Below are 13,450 nucleotides of genomic sequence, written 5' to 3'. Positions count from 1 at the left end.
AGATATCTGTGAGAAAAGGCTTGGTTTCATGTTAACAGGCTTTAATTGTGTGGATAATGCACTTGCTTCTCCACGTATTGGGTTACTGTCTTCTGAAAGCAAAGAAGTTTTTCCTCAAGATCAGGAGCCTCATGGGCATCTATTTTTCTGGTCTCCAAAGTAACACCTTTCTTCTCATGGCAACAGGAAGGTGGTGGTGCTTTCTCTGCAGTGAAGAAAGCATGAGCAGAAAACCTGAGGTGATCTTATTCACATGTTTTGGGGTGAGTGGTTGGTTTGTTTTTCTGTCTGGGATCTGTTTGTTTGTCTTTTATAAAAAAATCTTCTTTCCCTTGCTTTTTGAAACACACCACAGGGGTGATTAAGTTCAGGAAACATCCAGTCTCTGGGCATGATTTGTATATTAATGCATAAATTGCACTGCTGAATTATGCTACACTTGGACATCAAAGCAGGCCATTAGGGAATGGCTAGAAGATGATAGCCATGGGCCCAGGGAGCTGGCAGGGGTTGCTGGTGGCATTCCCACAGGAGTAGAAGTCCCGGTGGTGAGCTGGGTAAGGCTCAACTTTATTCTTGACTCACCGGTGTTGTCTAATAGGAGAATTGCATATGGTTGGCAAAATCTGCCACTGAAGGGCAGTAACTTCAGAGAAAACATTGCCCTAAAAGAATTAAATCATTTTTCTGGTGACAGAAGCTGTCTGATGAAGCACTGTGGTATGTTGAGCGAAATTTTACAGTGTCCTTTTCCCTGATTTTGTGAAACCTTTGCAAAAAAACACCACAATTTCAAAACCACCAGTCCCATGAACCCCAAAGGCAAAGGACTTCATTCTATACAAACAAGCAAAACAAATAGGTAGGGTTGCCATAGGCAAATGTCATTTTCTTGGTACAGGGCCTGAATCTGAACACATCTGTGTTAAGAGTAATGATTTTCTTTAGAAAAATTATTACTCTGGTTTGGAACTGATGCACTCCCTGCTCCAGATCTTGGCACCCCTTTCCAGTTCCTGGTGTGAGCACAAAGGCAGGTCTTATTGTGCTCAACTATAACATCAGTTACAGAAACGAGGCACTTCAAAGGTGGGAAATGAAGAGGTAAGACCTCGTTCATTTTAACCATTTCCACATCATAACCACTTACATGTCTTTTTTTGATGATAAATAAAAGCCCTTTCCCTCTCTGCCACTACCTAATTCTAACTTGGACTGATACTTAGCAGTCTTCTCTGGGTTTGGTTGGTTGGAGTGAGGGGAGTGGTGTTGATACATGTAATAGATTTTTTTTACTGTTTTGTGTTTTCTGACACAGATGAAGACTGTGCTCTTATAATTTTGACATCTCAATCAGAAAACTCATCAGTGTGTTGCATCAGAAGAGCAAAAATGGGGGGTAACCTTGTATTATGAGTAGCTGAACATCTGTTTTCCCATGGTAAGTGAAGATATATTGCACCAGCTATGACCCAGGCCCTTTGAGTCCCCCATCCAAATGTGACATCTTACTTTGGAGGCCACAGTCCTACAGAGAGGAGACCAAACATCTGATCCTACAGCTGCAGAATTGTAGGCTCTTACATATTACTTGAACGAAAGTCCTCTACCACCTTCACAGACCAGCATACCCACCAGGACCACCAGGATCAACCCGTACAGGTGCTCCCATGAGGCCATAAAGCTTGTTCTTGCTCTCGCGCATCATTAGTGACCTCACATTGCGTTCACTAGAACCTTTGCCATACCAAGCTCTTTAAGAGGGATGGAAATTCATAGAATCATAGAATACCAGGTTGGAAGGGACCTCAGGGATCATCTGGTCCAACTTTTCTTAAGCTGTGAGAAGGGAACTGATGAAACAGTGTTTCAGTATCATCTTCTTGGAGTAAAACCCCAAATAGATTGAAGCTTTGCAGAGCTGTTCTTTGCCTTTAGGCTAATTATGGATTTGCACTCCTCACTGTTTTCCTGGACGTTAGCTGAGATGGAGTAAAACATTAAGTTTGAGAGGCCAAAGATTGGGGGCTTTTGCCATGACATGGTGGGAAGGAAGAAAAGAGTCAAAAAAGAAGGAACCCTCCATCCTTAGAAACTGTGCAAGGCTGGCTGCCTTGAAAGCAGTTTCCAAACATTAACTGAGCTGCACAAGATCCCTGCAGGTAGTTAATTGAGTATCATATTCTTTTGAAAGATGGGAAGGAGGAGAAAAATAAATTAGGGCAGCATATCAAAACCCAGAGCAGCAATGGGCTGTTCCCTTCTCCTCATCCTCAGCTGCAAAAGGGGATCGTGTGATTTGTTCTTAGTAGGTAATCCTTCATCCAAAAGGTGTAGGGTCTGCGGGAAGATTTTAATCTTTGTTGCTTTATGGCCACTTCCAGACCCTCTGCTTACAACTGCAAAGGGGGCCTGGAGACCCTTGGGAATGAGAAAATGCAAAATAAAGGTTAAAAGCAGGGGTTACTGCAAAAACTGATTTTAGGAATTAAAGAGACTTCTTGGTTTTTTTTTCCTTTTTTTAGCTCTAGCTTTAGCACAATACTTTCTGACACATTTTTATGACTATTTTTAGTAGCATTTAGCTGGATTGTTGTTACAAATTAGCTTTACAAAGATAGTGACAATAAATTGTTGTGGCTGGAAATTGGGATTTCAATAAAGCAAAACCAGAGAAAAACCCCAAACCAAAACCCTGCTTTTAAGCTTATTTAGTTCTCTTGGGTTTTTTTAAGAGTGGCCAACTGTTAGGGAAGAGTGAGACTTTTAAAACGTATTTTGCAAAGACCCACGGACATATTTTGAACAAAAATACTTTTGCTCAGAATACTAAGTATCAAGTTTGGAAAAACATCCAGAACCATGTCAGCACTGTATGCTAATTCTCCATCTGACCTTAAAAAAACAAGCCTTGATTGTCCTCATTACACTGAAGCAGTAATGAGCTCACGGTCCTGGTATAGTGCGACGTAGTGAGATGAAGCTTCAGTAGCTTTTTTTCAAGTCAGTGAAGCACTAAAGGAAAAAGCAGCTCCAGCAAGTCTCCAAAGGGAGGCTTTGTGTAGCAAAAAGCTGTATTTTTGTGCCAGCTTAGCTAAACTGAAGGAGGTGATTTGTGTGTTAAATATAAGGATCACCTGGCTTTTAATCTCGGCCCTTTTTTTCTGGTGCAGACAGAAGTCATGAGCCATGCTGTCTGCTTTTGTGTGGTGGTTGCAACTGGGAACAAGTGGCTACCAACAAGAGACAAGCACTTGGTCCTCAGTGTTCAATGAAAGGTGTGCTTCTGCAAGGGGTGACTGCAAAACCGGCACTTTCTTGCTCCTCTCTTCTTCCAGAACAGTCGTTATCTAGCATTTTAGTTGACTATCAAGTTAATCGAGTCATTTTGGGTGTTAAGTCATGTGCTGCATAAAACCTGGTTTGATTAAATGGGTCATTTGCAGTCTGCCTGAACCACCAGCTGATGCAGCATAGGTTTCTGGTGTGTCTCAAGGTGACTTAGAAGGAATGGGGAAATTCAAGGCTGGATCAGCAACACAGCAGTGTTTTGCTCTACCTCATCATTGAGGGTATGTGTTAGCAAAGCATGCTACTGATAGGAGGGAAGGAGAAGGAAAGCTGCGTGGACAAAAATGGGAGAAGCTTGAGCAGATGAAGGATTCCTCAGATTCGAGGCTTCCCAGGACCACAACAGGTATCTCAACACTGAGGACACTTTGTAAAGGCTCGTTTTTCTGTAAGAGCCATTGGGAGGCCAAGGGAGAGCATGATTGTTAAGGACTGAGGTGAGCCAGCTCAGCTGAGCTTCACTGCAGCTCTGTGTGGTGACAAGAGCTCATCAAAACTGCTGCTGCAGAGACGAGACCTCATTCACTATCTCTGGCAGGAGACACAAACACATGCACTTGGCTCCCTCATGGAGGCCAAAGTCCACTCTGAGGAATGAGTTAGCACTATTAGCTTTGTGCAGTGCTTAAGCCGTCAAAACAGGATTTAAGTGAAGCTTAAGCAACGAGCAGGGTCCTGCAGAGACCTTTTGTCCTCTGATCAGAAGCCCTCAGCAGAGCTAAGGAAGAAGGAAGGTCCCTTGGAAAGTCCCTTGGGAAAGGGTGAAAGCCAGGCAGAGACTTCAGGGGGAGTTGACAGGAAACTGGGGAAAGATAGAAGGGGAAGAAACCAAGGCTTTGTTTTGCAAGTGAGATGCATAATTTTTCCCATGTTCCTGCTCTCTGGAATGATGAAATGAGGTGCTTAAGGGATGGTGCAAGGAGCGACTTACAGCAAGGAACAGCTGATCAAATATGTATTGCTCTCCTGTCAGCATGCCAAGTTCTGTATTTACTCTCAAGTTCACTTTTGCGGCGTGCTCAGCCATTGCTGGATGTACTGTCAGTCAGGGCCAGTGTGCAATTAAGCTTTTCTGCAGGAATTCACAGGATGAGCCATTCCCACAGCATGTCAGTAGGTGGCAAAAAGCTACAACCCTTGTACCAAGCAAGAAATAACTACATTTCCCACTCGTGCAGGAGGAGGAGGTATGTGTGGGCTGCTCTGTCCTGTCAGTGGAGATGGCTCATGTTCCCCCAGACAGATCCATGTACCAGCACTGCTGAGAAGGAGGGGGCATCCCAGAAAGTCCAACATCCCATATCAGGAGCAGGTAAAGAGGCTCAAAAGAGACACAGGAGCTGCCTCCCTCCTCTTAAATCATCAGAGGATCCTTGTGCCAACTCTTGACCTTGCTCAGGAATTATTTAAAGAAAGCTGGAAAACATAAAGGGCTTAATCACTGTTTCCAGCATTGGAAAACAACAGGTTTATGGCTGCGCTATCGCAGTGCAGTGTGAGGATACCTAGATAGACAGATGAAAACACACCATGGTTGATATTTTTCGAGCTCATGATAATACTTTATGTACAGCGTGAAATGGAGCTGCTCAAGTCGATGTTCTTAGGCACTTTTCTCTTGTGGCTTTGTGTAAGCAGATTGAAGCAATCCCAGTTGCCTGTCACACACCTTCCAGTGAGGCAGGGTAGATAAAGGATTTAGTAAGGTTACTGGATACGTCCCAGTGGCTTTGAGAGTGTTGTTTTGTTTTTTCTGCTTTTGAATGGGGGGGGGGGAGAAGGAAGGATGTTATATGATGCTGGACACTTGTATTCCTGAGGAGATCAAATACTCTGAGCACCAGGTGGGACAGAGCCCACGAAGATTAGAAAATCACATTAATCTACAGTACTTAATGAGATCAAATTACAGCATGGTTGTGTTCAACTTTATTTACCTAACACCTCTCTTAATTAAGTGTGAGTAAATAATTTTTCTGCTCAGGAACAGTAACAGAGATATTACAGCAACCCTGGCTACTTTTTAAATACAGAGGTGAGGTTCATTGGCATTTCCTCTAATAGGTTTTACGTTTAATTGGTGGTGATTTTCTCAGACATAAACCACTGATGCTGCCTTCCACCAACTCAGTTGTCTCCTTCAGGCTGAGCATTATCATTTTGTTTTAAAATTCAGCACAACCAGTTCAGCTGATCCTGAGCTGGAGAAACTTGATTGACTCTGGCCACGTTTATACCACCACCAGAAACTTCCTATAACCATTTCACTGGGAAGACCAAAAGTATTCATGTTCTGCGGCTGGGATCTACCTGACCTAAATCTCCTCTTTCTTCATGCCTGTGCCATTTACTGATACCTCCAGTCACATCAACTGCATAAAATCTCCGTTCTTTGTCATTTTGGTGAAAACTGGTAATGTGAATTTTCTGAAGGTGCTGAATCATGGCTGAGCAGCTTCTGTCTCAGCACAGATCCTGAGTGGAAACATGTTTAACCTGTAGGATGGGTTCAGCCTTACATCAAAGCTGGGTGGGTGGTGTAAAATGCCTTGTCACCCCATCCCAGGATAGACAGCAGAAATACCACCCCCTGAGATACCCCTTACTCCTCCTCTCATGTTCTCAGCTATTAACAGAGTAGGTGGCTGTTTTATATCAGCTTCACAGCCCTTAGGTAGCTTTAAATAGGTCAAATACCACTCTACTTCCCTGCTCTGAATCCTTCCCTCTTGGCTCTTACTCCTCTGACTACACAGTGCTCCACACCACCAAAATCAAACCCCATGCAGGTTTCCTTTAAAACTCATCTTAAACCCGTGCCTGCCAGCTGGGATGCAGCAGTGCTCCAGCCTCTCTTCCTCCCTGTGGAGGCATGCTGGGGTCAAGGTGAGGGGCTCTGCTGAAGCACAGGCACTGGTTTCTGTGGTGGGTGACTTGGGTTGAAGCTGTGTGTGCTCAATTATGCTGAGTGGCAAGTTTCATCCTCTCCATTACAGTTGACTGTAATGACTCAGCCTTCAAATTTTGAGCTAATATCACGCATTTGGAACCAGGAGCTATTCAGAGAAAAACAGCTCTGTAAAATCTTCCTTGCTGAGCTGCAGCACACATGTTGTGGGGTTTTCTTTCCGTCTTCTGTAATATGTAGAAAAGTCTAAGTTTCACCTTTAATAAGAAAAAAACATCTTCATTTCCAGCCTCTGGAAAGATGTTAGAAAACAAGACAAGAGGATGAGTTGCTATTTGCCTCTCTGCAGGCTGTAATGAATTAATACAATTGAAAGCAGCAAAGTCAAACAATTTCAAGCACCAGAATTAGGAAACAGGTTTGCTGATTTTATAACCTCTATAAGAGCAAATCTTGCACACTGTAAATTGATAAATTAGTGCTCAGAGTCTCATCTCTGCACAGTTTGTGATATGGATCGACTGGTCCACATAGAGTTCTCCATGGGCAGCACTCTTCCCCAAGACCAGCAATGTAATTATTGGAAAACTAATCAGCTCTGTCTGAGATAAATTGCATTTCCACCAATTATAGCTTGATTGTTGACAGATGGGAATGCAGAAGGGGGATGTATCACATAATTAAGAGAACAGGTGTATAGACAAGTGCCAGATTAATTGTTCCAGCCCATTAAATCATTGACCTTTTCAGCATACCCTCAACATCGAATTCAAGGCTTTCACAGTATTTTCAGCTCACACACAATGACCATATTTATCATCAGAGTTCTCAGGAGCATTTTTGAAATTTACGGATTCTAGACACAGACTCATTAGCTATGAGCAGTTCTCTTCTTTCTGTTTTTTTGTGTTTGGGTTTGTTTTCTTGGCTTTTCAGTAAAATCATACAGGGTGATTTCTCCAAAGAGCAGTTTTCTCCATGAAGCATGTAGACATGCTGTAATGGCCTATGCATTTAGGGATGTCAAAAAGAGAGATGAAATCAGGACAGAGAAGCTCAGTGCTGGGCAGCTGTGCTGGAGGCTCCAGCTTTGATCTGGGCCTTTGGCTGTTATTTCCATCTCCTGCTTCACTTAGGATTTTCAATAAAGCTTGAGCTAAATACCGCTGAAACTGAGTCAGCCATGGGTGTCCAATTCCCCTAAATATGTGTAAAAATGTGTCTCCTGCTCTTTTGCTGGCTGTATAATCCATGAAGTTGAGGATGCAGCACAGACACATCCAAAACAGCTTTGTGGGAGGTAGTGCAGGTTTGAGACAGTGATGCAGGACATGCTTCAGCTGTCCAGAGCTACCCAAGCCCTGAGCTGTCCTGGGTAGTTGACATCAGACTCCAAATCTAGTTATTCTGGATGTCTTAACTTGTAAACTAAGAGGACAAGATTTCCAGCTGGAGCAAATGGAAGTCGCTGTGATGATAATCATGTCTGTTACTCCTGGAGTCCCTGCTCTCAGGCAATGAGCTGATCTGAAGTGTTTTAGAAAGACCAAGTGGAAAGCAACTTAAGGACACAAGGAGGAGGTACAAGGAAGAGTCAACTCTGCAACTTCGAGCAGAAGCAAAATTGATGCTGAGTATCAGGCAGGTCTTTTTTCCAGGACCAGGGCTGGTGGTTGTGTAGCCCCAGTCCCCTACATATCTGGTTTGCCACATTAATTAACTGTGTTTTGTGTAACTGAAATCTCTTTTTATGTATGTGCTTGAATGACTTAGTGCGTTCCACAAACCTGATGCATCTGTCCTGCAGTGGCATTTATGGACCTACAAAGACAAGCAGATAGGAGACAAGAGAACTGGGTTTTCTCTCAGATGACAAATGATTTTGTCAGGAAAAGCAGGTAATTTTATGAAAAAAATGCAGTTTATAAGAGGTGGAAATTGCAGGAATCTCTTTGACAGATCTGTTGCCCTTCATATAACCATCTTTTTCAATATACTTAGAAATGTCAGTTTGCAACAGGGCAGCTTTTTCAAATTCTTGGTGGTGTAACAGCCTTCACCACCACCACCACCAGGGTATGTGTCTGCAGGAGATGCTGGAGGTCCCTCAGTTTCCAATGTTCGCTGCACAGCACTGAACCCCGAACAGAGAAAATCTCTACTGGTGCTGCTAGGAAAAAGCGGTGGGTCATCATAGTAGTAGGGGACTCTATACTGAAAGGGACAGAAGCACTCATCTGTTGGCCTGACCCCGTCTCAAGGGAGGTGTGTTGCCTACCAGGGACACGGATCAGGGATGTGGCAGAGAGGCTGCCTGCTCTAGTAAGTCCCACGGACTATTACCCACTTCTGGTGATACATGTGGGTGCTAGGGATATAGATAGTAGTAGCCTGGGGAACATAAAGAAGGACTACAGAGCCCTGGGAGAGGTGGTTAGGGGCACTGGAGCTCAGATTGTCTTTTCGTCAGTTCTCCAGGATACAGGGGAGGACCTTAAAAAGCTAGGAGGATTGGCCAGGTTAATAAATGGTTAAAAGGGTGGTGCCATAGTCAGGGGTTTGGGTGTCTTGAACACGGGACCCAAGCTTGTAGGCCAGGTCTGGTGGGGGCTGGTGAAGCTGGTCTGATAAAAGAAGGGAAAGTGGTTTTGGTAGGAGGTTTGCCAGACTGGTCAAGGATGCTTTAAACTAGATGTGCTGGGGGAGGGGGGCATCATTCCATCCCAACACACCCAGTCAGTTGCCAGCACCTATAATAAATGCTTGGAGCAATGTAGAGATATCCCAGCTGCTCCAGCCAATGAGCTGGCTTCATTCGTAGCTTGGCTCAGATGTCTCTATACAAATGCCCGTAGCATGGGGAACAAGCAAGAGGAATTAGAGATGTGCACACATCTAGAGGGTATGACATAATAGGCATCACAGAAACATGGTGGGATGACTCCTATGACTGGAGTGTTGGAATGGAAGGTTACAGGCTCTTTAGGAAAGACAGGACTGGCAGGCGGGGAGGGGGAGTTGCCCTTTATGTTAGGGATAGGCTGGAGAGTATGGAACTCTGGGGACAGGTGAGCAGTCCACAGAGAGTTTGTGGGTCAGGGTTAAAGGGAATATAGCTATGGGAGACATTACTATGAGGATCTGTTACAGACCACCTGATCAAGGAGAACCTGCGGATGAAGGACTCTACAGACAGATAGGAAAAGCCTCATGCTCACAGGCCCTTGTTCTCATGGGTGACTTCAACCACCCTGACATCTGTTGGAGGGAAGGTACGGCCCGGCACAAGCAATCCAGGAGGTTCCTCGATTGCGTAGAAGACAACTTCCTTCTGCAAGTAATAGAGGAGCCAACAAGGAGAGGTGCCATGCTTGATCTCGTGCTCACCAACAGGGAAGGGCTCGTTGGAAATGTGACTCTCCAGGGCAGCCTTGGATGCAGCGATCACGAGATGGTTGAATTTGAGATCCTCAGGACAGTGAGAAGAGCGTGCAGCAAGCTCACTGCCCTGGAATTCAAAAGAGCAGACTTTGGCCTCTTCAGGAACCTGCTTAGTAAGGTACCATGGGATACAGCCCTAGAGGGCAGGGGGGGCCCAAGAGTCTTGGTTGATATTCAAGGATCACCTGCTACAAGCTCAGGAGTGTTGCATCCCAACCAGAAGGAAGTGCAGCACGAGGGCCAGGAGACCTCCTTGGATGGATAAGGAGCTGCTGAGGAAAATTCAATTGAAAAAAAGAGGCTTATAATAAGTGGAAGCAAGGACAGGCGGCCTGGGAAGAGTACAGGGATGTTGTCTGGGAAGCTAGGGACCAGGTTAGGAAAGCTAAGGCCCAGTTAGAATTAAACTTAGCTAGGGGTATTAAAGGTAACAGGAAGGGATTCTACAGGTACATAGCAAATAAAAAACAGACTACGGAGAACATAGGCCCCCTCAGGAAGCTCTCGGGAGAGCTGGCTACACAGGATTTGGATAAGGCTGAAGTTCTTAATGACTTATTTGCCTCAGTCTTCACTGGCAAAGGCTCTGACCAAACCACCCAAGTCTTGGAAGGCAGATGCAGGGACTGTGAGAATGAAGACCCTAGGCCCACTGTAGGAGAGGATCTGGTTCGAGACCATCTTAAAAATCTGAACGTGCACAAGTCCATGGGACCTGATGAAATCCATCTGTGGGTCCTGAAGGAGCTGGCAAATGAAGTTGCTAAGCCACTGTCCATCATATTTGAGAAATCATGGCAGTCAGGTGAAATTCCCGACAACTGGGAAAAGGGGAAATATAACCCCCATTTTCAAGAAGGGGAAAATGGATGACCCAGGGAATTACAGACCAGTCAGTCTCGCCTCTGTGCCTGGCAAAATCTTGGAGCAGATTCTCCTGGAAGGCACATGAAAAACAACAGGGTGCTTGGTGACAGCCAGCATAGCTTCACTAAGGGGAAATCCTGCCTGACCAATCTGGTGGCCTTCTATGATGGGGCTACAGAACTGATGGACAGGGGTAGAGCAGTTGATGTCATCTACCTGGACTTGTGCAAAGCATTTGACACTGTCCCACACGACATCCTTGTCTCTAAATTGGAGAGACATCAATTTGATGGATGGACCACTCGGTGGATAAAGAACTGGCTGGATGGCCGCACACAAAGAGTTGTGGTCAATGGCTCAATGTCCGGCTGGAGACCAGTAACGAGTGGTGTCCCTCAGGGATCGGTGTTGGGACCAGTCTTGTTCAACATCGTCGTTGCTGACACGGACAGTGGGATTGAGTGCACCCTCAGCAAGTTTGCCGATGACCCCAAGCTGTGTGGTTGGGTTGATACCCTGGAGGGAAGGAATGCCATCCAGAGGGACCTTGACATGCTTGTGAGGTGGGCTGATGCCAACCTCATGAAGTTTAACCATGCAAGGTCCTACACCTGGGTGGGAGCAATCCCAGGCACAGCTACAGGTTGGGCAGAGAAGAGATTCAGAGCAGCCCTGAGGAGAAGGACTTGGGGGTGTTGGTTGATGAGAAAATGAACATGAGCTGGCTTCAGTGTGTGCTTGCAGCCCAGAAAGCCAACTGTATCCTGGGCTGCATCAAAAGGAGCGTGACTAGTACATCAAAGGAGGTGATCCTGCCCCTCTACTCTGCTCTCATGAGACCTCACTTGGAGTATTGTGTGCAGTTCTGGTGTCCTCAACATAAAAAGGACATGGAACTGTTGGAACAAGTCCAGAGAAGGGCCACGAGGATGATCAGGGGACTGGAGCACCTCCTGTATGAAGACAGGCTGAGGAAGTTGGGGCTGTTCAGCCTGGAGAAGAGAAGGCTGCATGGAGACCTCATAGCAGCCTTCCAGTATCTGAAGGGGGCCTATAGGGATGCTGGGGAGGGACTGTTCATTAGAGACTGTAGTGATAGGACAAGGGGTAACGGGTTGAAACTTAAACAAGGGAAGTTTAGATTGGATATAAGGAGGAAATTCTTTCCTGTTAGGGTGGTGAGGCACTGGAATGGGTTGCCCAGGGAGGTTGTGAATGCTCCATCCCTGGCAGTGTTCAAGGCCAGGTTGGACGAGGTCTTGCGTGATATGATTTAGCGTAAGGTGCCCCTGCCCGTGGCAGGGGGGTTGGAACTAGATGATCTTAAGGTCCTTTCCCACCCTAACTATTCTATGATTCTATGATTCTATAAATTTCTTTAAAAATGTGACCTATAGTGTGGCTAGCAGGCCAACAGGGCAGTGATTATCCCCTTGTACTCAGCATTAGCAAGGTTGTGATCAATCCTAGGCCCGTTCACTACAAGAAAGACATTGAGGTGCTGCAGCAGGTCCAAAGAAGGGCATCAGAGCTGGTGAAGGGTCTGGAGAACAAGTGTGATGAGGAATGGCTGATGGAACTGGAGTTGTTTGGCCTGGAGTAAAGGAGGCTCAGTGAGGGTCTTATTGCTCTCTACAGCTAGCTGAAAGGAGGTTGTAGTGAGGTGAGGGTCGGTCTCTTCTCCCAGGTAACAAGCGGTAGCATGAGTTGGTGTGGCCTCAAGTTGTGCCAGGGGAGGCTTAGATTGGATATTCAGGAAAATTTCTTCCCCAGAAAGGCTATCAAACCTTGGAACAGGCTGCCCAGGGAAGTGGTGGAGTCACCATCCCTGAAGAGATTTAAAGCAGGTGTACATGTAGTGCTTAGGGACACGGTTTAGTGGTGGACTTGACAGTATTAGCTTAATGGTTGAATATGATGATCTCAGAGCTCTTTTCTAACCTAAATGTTTCTGTGATTCTATGATTCTTGAGTGATAAGTCACAAAGCTGTAGCATGATCCACCAGGAAGTCTTCAAAGTTTAATGTATGGTATGATATCAATCTAGCACAGAAAGAGCCTGTCACTGCTAGCTCTGTGAGACCCACTGAGCATAAATGTTATTTCTTTCTCACAACATAGCTTCTAAAGTATTTTCCAACAAGAAATTTGCTGTGCATTTAGTTTTCTGTTCAGGATTTTAAACAGTGATGAATTTGGCTGCCTTTTGAGTCAAACCAGCTGATTTAATTAATGAATCTATTCATCTGATATAAGTGCGCAAAGCTGAAGTAAAAATTCTTTGAAGATAGGGCAAAAGGACTGTAGGAGATTAGCTACACTAAACTCCTACCCTGAAACAGGATGACAAACGTAGAGGTTGAAACTTAGTGAATGTTAAAATCTATTTCTACTTGTTGTTTTGTGAAAATTACTTCAGTTGCAAATGGCATTCATAGTAGTATAATCCTACAGGATGCGTGAAACACTTTTATTGTACAAATTTTGAAACTTTCTGCATGTTCAAAGAAAAGCCAAATGTAGTTTGTAAGAGCAATTCATACAGATTTCTCAGCTAACATTAGGGACTGTAGTGATGAGGGGTAACGGGTTAAAACTTAAACAGGGGAAGTTTAGATTGGATATAAGGAAGAAGTTCTTTACTGTGAGGGTGTTGAGGCACTGGAATGGGGTGCCCAGGGAAGTTGTGAATGCTCCATCCCTGGCAGTGTTCAAGGCCAGGTTGGACGAAGCCTTTGGTAACGTGGTTTAGTGTGAGGTGTCCCTGCCCATGGCAGGGGGGTTGGAACTTGATGATCTTAAGGTCCTTTCCAACCCTAACTGTTCTGTGATTCTGTGATTCTGTGAAAACAGTGAATGAAAAACAGCTTTTTCAGAAGATT

Source organism: Pezoporus occidentalis, unplaced genomic scaffold, assembly GCF_034315485.1.
Source record: "Pezoporus occidentalis ecotype Australia unplaced genomic scaffold, CSIRO_AGI_Poc_V1 ctg200, whole genome shotgun sequence".
Taxonomy (NCBI): domain Eukaryota; kingdom Metazoa; phylum Chordata; class Aves; order Psittaciformes; family Psittacidae; genus Pezoporus; species Pezoporus occidentalis.
This window is presented reverse-complemented; position numbering follows the sequence as displayed.